The sequence below is a fragment of the Amblyomma maculatum genome, chromosome 1 (assembly GCF_055883805.1).
Source record: "Amblyomma maculatum isolate TAMU_Amacu chromosome 1, ASM5588380v1, whole genome shotgun sequence".
Taxonomy (NCBI): Eukaryota; Metazoa; Arthropoda; class Arachnida; order Ixodida; family Ixodidae; genus Amblyomma; species Amblyomma maculatum.
In genome coordinates, this window is record NC_139344.1 from 81922630 (window position 1) to 81935050 (window position 12421).

A 12421-nucleotide genomic window follows, 5' to 3' on the forward strand; every position below is an offset into this window, starting at 1 on the left:
ACGACTTATCGTGGACGTTAGTCTAACTCCAAATTATTTTCCAACCTATTTTGGCTCCTCGGCGTCAATTCCATCAAGACGACCTCTTACCGCACGATTTCCAATGATGTCACTGGACGTTTCCACCGGCAGTAGAAAGCTTCATTATGGCTTCCGCTTTCCCTTCGCCATGAGCGGTCTCCACACCGCACTTCGCAGTGAATCTTCTACCTGTGCAGCAGAGCTAAGGTTTAACCCTGATCTCCGTTGCCCTGGCGAATTCTTCGAGCCTTCGCCACCCACGCCTGCTGACGTCTCAGATTACGCCTGCCGTTTGCGTAGCGCTATGAGCACTGTCGTTCCACTACGTTAGTGCCAGTATTCTCGTCGTATCCACGTTCCCCGCGACCTTCAGTGGTGCACTCACGTCTTTGTTCACCACGACGCCGTACGCCCACCCTTACGGCCACCATACGATGGTCAGTTCCTGGTGCCCCGGCGTGCTTCTAAAGCACTTTCCTCGTTCATCAACGGCCGGAAGGACACACCTCTGTTGACCGTCTCTCCGATGTCTCGCCAACTGTGCAGCTGCATCCCCTCCCGACAGTGTCAGTCGTCGCCGCGTACACTTCGCGCCAACAGTATTCGCTTTTCGCTATTCACTCTTCGCTCATGTCTTCATCGCTAGAAAAGGGGGGGGGCATGGCATGACACTGTGCTCCGGCCTCAGAAGACGACCACTGCCCCAGCACGCCTGTCAAGCACGTGCAGATTGGTTTACTTCTCAACTGAATGCCGCCGGTGTGCTGTCCCTTTCAGCTTGGCTGAGCGGGTCCTGCGAAATATACTTGTGGAGGCCGACGACTTGTGTCTGTATTCATGTCTACAAATTCATACAAAGCTAGTAATTATACAAAGAGAAGTTGCTGTTTTAAAGAAGTTATGCAATATAACCGGCTCCTGAAATGCTACTTGGTTAAAATTCTAATGCAACTAATTCATATATAGAGGTGGTAGGCTTTGTGGGTGTTCCGAGTAAGATTTGAGAGCTTTACGGAGACCGATACTTTGCAAATAATTTTTAGAAAATGTCCCTGGCGACCTCTCGCAGCCGAATTGTGCGACACATTGCCGTAGGCAAGCCTCTCCCCTGGCGTCAGTGGGGCTGCTGGGTATGCCCGCTTATTGGACGCTCCCAAGTTAGGCGAGTGGAACGGGGAGTGGTGGGGCGCCGTCGAAACTACTTCTTTCTTCTTCTGTCGCAGGCTGAGTTGATGGGAGAGAAGAGGACCATCATTTTTTATCGGCCACATGTTCGGTGCTAATGGAGCTAGGTTAAAAAATTTTTCTTTGGAGAGAGGACTGATTGGGGATACCTATTGGCGGTGCGCGTTTTGTAATTGTAGTATAGAGCTTTTCATGGGCCCTTGTGGGCGATTCCTCTGCACACAGCGGGCCATGGAAGAAACATCTTTATCTCACTGTCCGTTCATGCAGATGCGGGAGGTCAGAGGTCGTCATCGGGAGACCAGCCAGGCAGCGGCCAGAGGGAAAACCAAGACTGAAGCGAAGAGACGATGGCGTGCGCCTCCCTTTATAGCCCCCGCGCGGGACCGGTTATCCCGGAACAAGCGGGGCGAGGGAAGGCGTAAAGGGGCGGCGCATCAGTAGCCGCGGGAAACGCGCTCCCTTCAAATATGGCTGGCGCGGTCCCCACATCCTCCCCTCTCTAGAACTCCGACCCGAGTTCCGGCAACAGCCGGGGCATATCCGAGCCCTGGTCGGCGTCCAACGAGCCAGCCTGTCGCCTGGCTCTGGCGGGATGCCCGCTCAGCTGATCAGTAGAAGAGCGCGCGTCTCAAGCGCAGCCACCAGCTCCGCTCAGCTGGTCCGTCAGGCGGCAGGGAAGCAGCAGGCGTGGCGGGACTATTCAGTGTGGTCCCTCTCCGGCAGCGGCCACTTCCTCGGGGCCACAGCCCAGCTGTGGACTCGGCAGCTCATACGCCTGACAGCGGCCCTGAGTTGCTCCTCCATATCGCTATCGACCCTTTGCCCACGTGATGCCGTGCTAGATTCTCCGGGACCCCTTTTCAGCAGGCGTTTCCGCCCCGGGCACACCCGGCTCCCTGAGGCTTGTACTCCAAGCCCGGGAAGCGGGCTCCAAAGCCGGCTCTTTTAAGACGGCTAGCATGGTCATGCTAGTTATGACCATGGGCCACAAACCAGGACAAAATAGGGGGGTGCCCTCATTTAAATGGACCCTCCTTGAACAATATTGTGCCTGACGGTGACTATGTTGCTTGCCCTATCACCGAGGTCTTTCTTGACCACAACGTCGTTCTTCCTCATCTCATCGTACACGTTGCACAGAACAGCACCTACCTTCCTATCCTGAACTTCAGTCTGTCACCCCAAGTCCTCCCCGAAGGAATATCCCTTGCTACCTTGTCCCCTCTCACAGACTGCACCATTTGTGCACTCGCTCCTGGCCCACATTCAAGCGCCCTTCCAACACCCGTACTCCCCACCACAATTACCGACCCTATTTCCGCAATGATTACCTTTGACCTCAGCCCCGAACATGCTCAGGACATGCACAACCTTTTGTTATCCTTCGACATTTTTTACTTTGCTGCCGGTTCTCTGGGCCAAACATCAGTTGTGACTCACCGCATTGACACCGGCGATGCAAAACCTGTACATAGGAGGCCTTATCGTGTGTCCCTTTCTGACCGCCAAGTCATCCCGCAGGAGGTCGACAAGATGTTGGGCAACGATATCATCGAACCTTCGAACAGCCCCTGGGCATCTCCTGTCGTGCTCGTTAGAAAGAAAGACAACAGTTGGGGTTTTTACGTCGACGATCGACATCTGAACAAGATTACAAGGAAAGATGTTTACCCGCTGCCGCGAATAGACGATGCCTTGGACTGTTTACATGGAGCCCGCTGCTTTTCCTCCATCGACCTTCGTAGTGGCTACTGGCAGATCTCTGTCGACGAACAGGACCGCGAGAAGACAGCTTTTGTCGCACCCGACGGACTTTAGCAATTTAAGGTTATGCCTTTTGGACTTTGCAACGCCCCTGCTACGTTTCAACGAATGATGGACTCCTTACTCCATGGCTTCAAATGGACGACTTGTCTATATTACTTGGATGACGTGATTGTCTTCTCGCCCTCATTCGAAAGCCATCTTCATCGCCTTTCTTCCATCTTGGCACTTTTCCTCCATGCCGGACTTCAGCTGAACTCAAAGAAGTGCAGTTTTGGTCGCCGCGAACTTAAAGTGCTTGGCCATTTGGTGAATGCCACCGGCGTGCAACCCCCTCCCGACAAAGTTCGCGCTGTCAGTGCTTTTCCATCTCCCCGTTCACCCCGTGATGTCCGCAGCTTTATAGGACTCTGCTTGTATTTTCGCCGGTTAGTCCCAAACTTTGCCGCTGTTGCTCGTCCTCTCACCAATCTGCTGACGAAAGGTGTTCCTTTCTCATGGAGACCAGAGCAGGCTAACGCATTCTCCACCCTCAACGCTGTTCTCACCAATCCTCCCGTGTTGGCCCATTTCAACCCGTCTGCCCCGACGGAAATTCGCACCGACGCCAGTGGCCACGGGATTGGTGCCATTCTTGCACAGCGACAACGCGGCCAACATTGCGTTATTGCCTACGACAGTCGTCTCCTGTCATCAGCGGAACAGAACTATTCTATTACGGAACGGGAGTGCCTGGCTCTCGTTTGGGCCGTTGGAAAATTCAGACCCTACTTCTTTGGCCGACCCTTCACTGTAATCACCGATCACCACGCCTTATGTTGGCTCTCTTCCCTCAAGGATCCTGCTGGCCGCCTAGGCCGCTGGTCACTGCGCTTGCAGGAGTATACCTTTTTCCGTTGTATACAAATCCGGTCGGCTTCACCAGGATGCAGACTGTCTGTCCCGTTATCCCGTCGATCCCCCTTCCTCTACTGACCATGAGTCGGACCCCTGTGTCTTCTCTATATCGGACTTTTCCCACATAGCCGACGAACAGCGGTTGGACCCAACCCTCAGTTCTCTTATCGACCGCCTCCGCACACACAGCCGTGACTCTTCCCTCGCCTATTCTTCCTTCATGGGAATACGCTATACCACTGCAACATGCGACCTGATGACGCTGAGCACTTGCTGGTCGTTCCCCAAAACCTACGCTCTGCCGTTCTCGAACAAATGCACGACGCCCCTACAGCTGGTCATCTTGGCCTCTCACGCACATGCGACCGCGTGCGCCGGCGTTTCTTCTGGCCTGGACTTTACCGCTCTGTCCAACGTTATGTAGCCGCTTGCGACCTCTGTCAACGCCGGAAGAAACCCCCTGTGCTACCACCTGGACACCTGCAGCCGATTGCTATCCCGACTGAGCCATTTTCTCGTGTTGGCCTTGACCTCCTAGGGCCCTTCCCCGAGTCCTTGTCAGGAAACAAATGTATCGCTGTGGCCACCGATTATGCCACGCGGTACGTGATCACTCGCGCCATTCCAACCAGCTGCGCCACAGACGTTGCTGTCTTCCTTTTGCACGACGTCATACTTCACCATGGTGCTCCCCGTCAACTATTTACCGACCGTGGCCGCTGTTTTCTTTCCCGAGTTGTTGAGGAAATACTTCGTTCTTGCTCCGTTCGGCACAAGTTCACCACTGCTTATGACCCTCAGACGAACGGCCTTACGGAGCGTATTAACCGTACACTCACCGACATGTTCGCAATGTACGTATCCGACAGTCATCGCGACTGGGTTATTAGTCTGCCATTTGTCACCTTTGCATATAACTCTTCGCGTCATGACACTGCTGGGTACTCTCCATTCTATCTTCTATTTGGAAGAGACCCCTTACTGCTCTTCGACACTTTGCTTCCCGCCGCTGGTCCCGTCACAACCTATGCTCGCGATACCATCGCCCGAGCCGACGCTGCTCGCCAGATTGCTCGTCAAAATCTCACCATCTCTCAAGAAGCTCAAAAACGCCGCTACGACGCTCACCACCGCGATGTGCACTATCCTCCCGGATCTCTGGTGTTGCTCTGGCTTCCGTGCTGTCGTGTGGGGTTGTGTCAAAAACTTCTGCTCCACTACACAGGTCCTTACCGTGTACTACGCCCAGTGACCGACGTGACCTATGAGATTGCACCGCTCCACCCAAAGTCACCGACTGCTACACCCACTTCCGAAATCGTACATGTCGCCCGCCTCAAGCCATACTACTCCCCCTCCAGACCGCACGCCTAATACGCACCGGGACGTTGCCTTTTGCCGAGGGGGGTAGTGTTACTGGGAAACGCGGGACCAAAGTGATATGCTCACTGAAAAAGACGACGACCGAGGAACGCGGGCACGACGAAGCGTTGAGAAAGAGGACGACGCTGACAGAGCGAATACTGCACGGCTACTGAAGTCTTAGCGTCGAGTTCAGCCCATCGCAGTGCCGTTACATTAAGTACATCCCCGTAACAATATGCTGGGTGTGGTTTCCCGCCCCAGAGTGGCGTTCCTCTGGCTGCTGCAAAATCTTAGAATGTATTCCAAAGAAGCATAGACGTTGGACGGAGTGCACTACCTTGGCCTTAGGTTATAGCGTCGGTTGCGAACCGGGCTGCTACCTGTACGCTTTACTTGGGGGGAGATCACTGCATCGCCTTGAGCTTCCACCGCTCCGCAGTTATCGTCCTTGCGAAGGTGGTAAGCCTTCAAGTCTGCGACGAGCACCGGACCAGCGGTTTCAGCGCTCGTCGACATCGCAGCTAGTAGGTGAGAGGCGTAGTCCATGCCGTAACTTCGAGTGGTCCAACCCACCTGTGCGCTAGCGACGTGGCGAAACCACGCTCTGCGACTAAGTTGGTGGGTTCGTTTCAGTACCAGGTCTCCCGTGTTGAAAAGAACGTGAAGACGACCTTTGTCGTACTGATCCTCCTGCTACATGCGCGCGACGTTGTGGTGTTCCGGTTATACGGCTCTTTTCGGGGTGGAGAGCAGGAATAATACACTAAATAGGGTCAGTAACAGATTCAATGAGAGCTGGATGGTCCCACTCCTCCGGCGGTGTTGAGGTTGCGTCTGGACGCCACTGCGATGATCCGGTGCTTGAGGTGGGAGATGATGGACATATCTGCAGTCAGCGCTGATGGTGACGGTGTACACGGCGAGCTCAATAGGCGCGCCGCCAGGACTAGCGAGCCGTCTTCGTATCTTCAGGCAGTCGTCCCTCGGGAGACGAGGCTGGGTTGACCGGCTCTAGAGCGTCTCTGGTTCCTCTCGGCCCCACCGTCCTTCTGTTGCTTTCCTTGTCACCTCGGGTCCTTCGTTCGCGTTCCCGGAACCCTGGCTATCCCCGCAACAGCGCACGTGTAGCCGTCATTCGAGAGTCTTCCTCACATTTCAGCGTGTCGTTCAGCGACCATTCTTGTATCCGGTTTTCGGAGAAAAGGCGACACGAGCAGGCAAAATTGTGGAGAGGTCGGTGGTTCCCGGAACATACGCGAATTCCGATCCCCAGTTCCGGCACCGGCAATTTAGCCACCACAATCGCTCACCATAGCTACTTTTTTTTTAATTTTTTTTCTCGAAGTCTGTGCACCGTCACATCAATTCTTGTGTCCATACGTTGTTGACTCTGGGTTGTATGCGCATTACCACGAAGGCACATCACAGATGAGTTCAATGGAATCACAGTCTATACAATATACAAGAAATCCTCATTTCACACACAATAGCGAGTTATACTGAAAGCACATCACAGATGACTTCAACCGCATCATCGTCCATTCGAGAAGTTCGCATTTCACACACAACAGCAAGGTCATCCAGCTTCCTAACATCTGTTGAGAATCAACTAGCTCGACTGGCGACTGTTTACAATAAAAAAAATGCGTATATGCTTTCTTCCCTTCAGCAAAGCATTGCAGCGGATAGACATACTAAAGGGGGTCTGAAAATGGTATCATATAGGATGGTATACACATCATTAAACTGAGTCCATAACAATCATACAAGTAAAACGAAACACAAGAGTACAAGAATAAAGCTCAGACAACTGAACAGTGTTTAGAGAAGGGTATCAAACTATGTTTTGTACATGAATTAAACTTACTGGATTAAAGCGAGGGAGGGGTTCGATGATACCGCACGCGACCACTTGCCACGGATAGTTGCTAACTACCGGCTCCATCATGCCAGCGGGCTTCACCGCCGCTCAAGGCTTGCCTACCTGGGAAACAGGACATGTACGGGCGTAACCCAGCACATCCTTTCTCATATCTGGCCAGTTTGCGACACGGCATACATAACTTGTCGTACGTCTTACTGCCGCTGCCGTGGCCTGCCAGCATTGAGTCATGAAAAAACCGGAGGAGTCGTTTTCGCAACATTCTCGGGATCACGACTCGGAAAGGGGGTGCAATCGCCTCTTCCTCGCCAAGTTGGGGGATGTAGCGGAGCAGTAAGCCGTTATCGCCCAGCAGATATACGTCGTACTTGCCCTCAGTGTTCCCGGTGCAAGCGGCACTACTCGCAAGCTCTGTCAGCACTCGCTGGCATAGACCGCCTGCTTTCTGGGCCTCATTCAGCTCTTCCCCTACTGACCACTACTCCCCAAGAGAGATTTCTATCTGCCTCATTTCTCGACAGGCGAGCAGTCGCCGCCACCAGCTGCTGCACCTTCTCTCTCTAGCAGCACAGTGCGAGACCTCTGTCCGCCTCCTTTCTCTCGTTAACTAAGCAGGGCGAGAAACTCGCGTCCGCCCTCTCCTCCTCTTCAATAGCGGCGACGCCGCATTCAGCAATGCTGGACTGCGCCTCTGATGCGCTCCTTCCAGCCTTCCACGGTGCGCGCGATAAAATATCGGCCACCTTATTCATGGTGCCCGGCGGTACCCAATGGCGTACGCGTAACTTTGCAACTTCAGCGCCTATCTCGCGAGTCTGCCTTGGGGGTTTTCAGCCTCTTTAACCACGAAAGTACGCTTGGTGTCCTGTCTGCACGGTGAAAACCGCTCCGTCTAGGTACATGTCGAACTTTGACAATGCGATCCTTTTCGGTCACGGAGTAATTCCGCTCCGCCGATGTGAGCGTACGGCTAGCGAACGCGACAGGGCGCAGCTTGCCCTCGTGTTCCTGCAACAAAATACCGCCTACACCGGCATCACTAGTATCTGTCTGCAAGAAAAACTGCTTGTTCAAGTCGGGGAGGCGCAAACTAGCGGTATTCGCTATCGCGTGAGCCAAGGCAGCAAATGCGTCGTTCTGTTCCTTGCCCAGACCCACTTGGAGCCTTTCCGCAACAGCTGGTTCAACGGCCTTGCTAGCTCTGAACAACGAGGAATGAATTGCCTGTAGAAACCAACCATTCCCAAAAATCTTTGCAAGCTTTTCACGTCCATCGGGCAGGGGTAGTTAAGAATTTCTTGCAGTTTGTCATCGTCATGAAGTCGCAAAGTGCCATCATGAACCACAAATCCCAAGAGGTTCACTCTCTTTGATGCCAACTGCTCTTTCTTTGGGTTGATCGTTAGACCCGCACGTCTCATTCTTTCAATAACAGAATTCGGATGAATGAGGTGCTCTTCGAACAACTGTGAGAATATGACGACGTCGTTGAGGTATGTAATCGCGTAGCTGAACCTTGCATCGCCCAGCACATTGTCCAGCAATCGCATGAACGTGCTCGTTGCATTAAATAAACCAATCAGGAGTCGAGTAAATTTGAAGAGCCCGCAGTGGCAGGTAAATGCGGTTTTCTAAATGTCACCTTCCACCACTTCGATCTGCAGGTACACTCTGCTTGCATCCAGGGCTGTGAAGAACCTTGCGTTCCCTAACGCATACATCACAGCCTCGATCGACTGAAAAGGGTACGCAACCGTAGGCGTCAGTAAGTTTAGCTTTCGATAATCAACACACAGCCTGACCGAACCATCTTTCTTTGGCGCTAGAACCACTGGGGAGGCCCAGGGACCTTGTGAGGGTCTCATCGCACCGGTATCAATCATCTCGTCAAGGGGGCGGGTTGCATCTGGAAGGGTGCGCATCACCCGTTTCAATCTCATGCTGAAGCACGTCGGTTCTGCTCGGTTTTTCTTGAAAGCAATCCGAAAATAGGAGTAAAGTTTCCACGAGCCTTCGGTGCTGACTACTGGGTCCTGAGAAGGACGCGATAATTGCTTCTAATGGGCTACCATTCAGCATCGCGGAGGAGCCGTCTTCCACACAAGCGTGGACGCTCGCCCGCTGGGCAACGCATTCCTGTTTGGGTGCGCTAACAAAGGGAATGAGGGGTAAAGGGGTCGTAGCGATAGGGATAGCAGCTCTCTCCCATGTCGAGCACAATGCCTTCGCTCGAAAGAAAATGTCTATCCAGAATAACTGGTATTGCTATAAGCCGGGCAGGCAGACGACGCAATGCCTCCGCTTTCTGCAGTCAAAGCGCACCACGAGAAGCACTGCTTCCTCCGCTTTTGTCGTCCCGGCTGCTAGGCTCAAAGGGGTTTCGGCTGGCCGGACACGGATGTTACATCTACGGCAGGCCTCGAACACGTCGTCACCGACCAGTGACAGCGTTGAACCTGTGTCAACGAGTGCAGAGTAGCTTTGAGCAGCTAACCGCACTATCATAAAAGGGCTTGAGCACAACAACACTCCATGCTCTCTGCAGGCGAGGGGGACAAAAGCCTCTGCGCCGCCGGTGCGTTCGTCCGGTGACGCGGCGTGGGGAACATTTCCCATTTTCCGCTGTGGCTACCGCGACATTCTCCCGCCGACGGCGACAGGCTGGTACTACCAATTATCGCCGCCAGCGGTCCGCGTTTCCCTGCATACGCCTTATTTGACACTCGCGTGCCACGTGGCCCGGCTGGTTGCAATTCCAGTAAAGCCGATCATTCACGTGCCGCGCCGTAGGGGGATTCCGCGTTCCACGAAGCGGTTGTGGACTTCTTTCCCCTCTCTCCGCGCCTACGCGGACGTCGCTGTTAAGCCCAGCTCGACGCCGCTGCTCGAACGCGTAGGGGTCAAGAGCGCGAGGAATCGAGGAGGCTTCCGCTGGCCTTTCCTTCCGTACCGTCATTACTTCTGCGCCTCTGGTGCGCAGCGCGGAGTCTCGGCCTCCGGCCCAGACGCATCTTGGCTCTAGCGATTCGGCTGCCCTGGGGGTTGGCTGGTAGCGCAATTCAGCGAGACTATAGGGAGTTTTAGAATAGGAGGACCCAAGGCTTGAGGCCCCCAAGGAAATAGCGTGCGGCGGGGCAAACGTGCTAGCCGAGCGGCGAGTTTTAGAATAGGGGTTTTCCCGACGCAGCGGAGCCGGGCTTGCGTTCGTCGATTGCAGCGCCACGACGGTAAACCAAGAAAAAGCATTTAAATATATAAGAGCCAACAACGCTATTTTGTTCATCAAAAAGTGCTACTATTGCACAAAACTATATTAAAACTACCAGTTATATAAACTGTTTTGTCATACAAGACGAAATAGGCCAATTGGCAATCCAGGCCGAGGCCGGGAAACTCATTTGAACCTTCCGCGCTTTCCGCCGTCTGGTCCCCATGGCAACCAAACGAGGCGAACTCGCTAGGCCTAGCAACTCGGTAAATCCGGAAGCAATCGAAAAATATAGGGCGTTTTATTGCTAAAATTTGGTGGTGCGGGCATTATGAGACATAGCATAAGCTTCGTTGGCCTTTCGTTTGCCATGAACGCGTGACACCATGGAGCGGTGACGACGAATGTGTGCCGAGGCCAGCGGCCGCCGCTTGTCCGGTCGCCGCCATGTTGCCGTAACCCAAGCGACCCAACGGTGGCTTGGGGCGAACGCTATTTCCGAAAAATAGGGGCCGCCCCTATCGTTAATCTAAGACCCCAAGCGCGCCTTACGTTCTGCGCATGCGCATTTCGACGCCCCAAGCTTCTTGGGGGCGCCAAAGCTTAGGGCCCCCTATTCTAAAACTCTCCTATATTCGCTTCCTGTGCTAGGGCCTCACGGTTTGCAAAATCACGTCCCCGCAAATACGGCTCGAAGCGAGGATGGCACTGCCTAAGCACGCGCGCGACCTATTCAAAATCGGCTGCCGTGGGATCTGCCCTCTTGCAGAGCTCCTGCATTGCGCGTACGTCTTTGAGGAGGCTCTCCTCTGGAGGCTCTGGAGGAGGCTGCTCAAGCTTCCGGCGCTCGTAATCAGGCGGCAAGAACTCGGCGCGGAATCGATCAGTGAAGTCTGCCATCGACTGGAAGGCCGGCTGGCAGCGTCTCCGTCGCGTCGCGGTCTCAACAGGTGCTACGGGAATCACTTGCGCTAGCACCACGTCGTCTGGTTAACCCGGTGCCGTCTGATAATCCTCGAGCTCTTGTAAGAACTCTTGGATTGACTTTACGTCCATGCAGCCGGAAAAGGAGGGGACCTCTACATTTATTCGCGGACGCGAGACTGTCGCTGCAGCTACGGCTTGGTTGGCGGTAGCCACAGAACCGAGCTGACGGGTGAACACTGACAAGCGTATGACACCACAGCGTTATTGGCTCCCGACTGCGGCTTCCCTTTATGGTCCTTGTTCGCCAACATGCACTCTGCTAATCGTTTAATCACTAATGCCTTATAACATGAGCTCGCTTTGGGACGTTAAACCCCATAAACCAAACCGACCTTAACATGGACCTCCATTATCTCACATACAATCATTAGCACGCAGTCGTAAGCTAGCTACCGCGTTATGTGAAATATATCACTCCAGATAAAGTCACACTTTGACCAGCATCCTTAAATTTCTCATCTAAAAATGTTGGCTTTGACCAGGCCGTACGAAGTACCGGCGTGGTCTAAGGACTACTGCCTCTATGACTGGACTGTCCTAGCGGTTTCAGTTCCCACCTAAGCCTCACATATCAACGCAGCTGCCAGAGTAGGCGCGCCTGCTATCTTATGCAGTCTCATGAAATGGCGCAGCCTGACGGCCAGTCATATCTTGTAGCCTCACGCCAACCACTTCCAGTCGCCTGCAGCCGTGACGGGTTTCCTTTCCCAACGCCGACAACAGGGACAGTGACGCTTTCGTCTTAAAAACGGAGATTTTTGTCCCTTTCTGACCTTGACAAGTGCTGCATCAGAGCGCTATAGAACAAGGTTAATGAACTCTTGCCCTTCCCATCCTTCAACCTCCATGCGCCCGTGTGAACTATAAAGGGGATTGCCGCCAGCGCGGTGTTGAATTAGCTTCGGTAGGCGCAGGAAATGGGGGCGCAAGCGCTGGCACCTTCACGACAGATTCGGTTTTGGCTCCACCGAACCTTGGACCCCCTGAGGGCTCGTCAAGCTGTTAGGGTGGTTTTGTTCCGGCAGCTGGAATAGACGACCGTCACCGCGGGATGAGGCGTACGGGGTTCGAGACTTTGTTTATGGAGGCTTTGTATGGTTACTGCAATT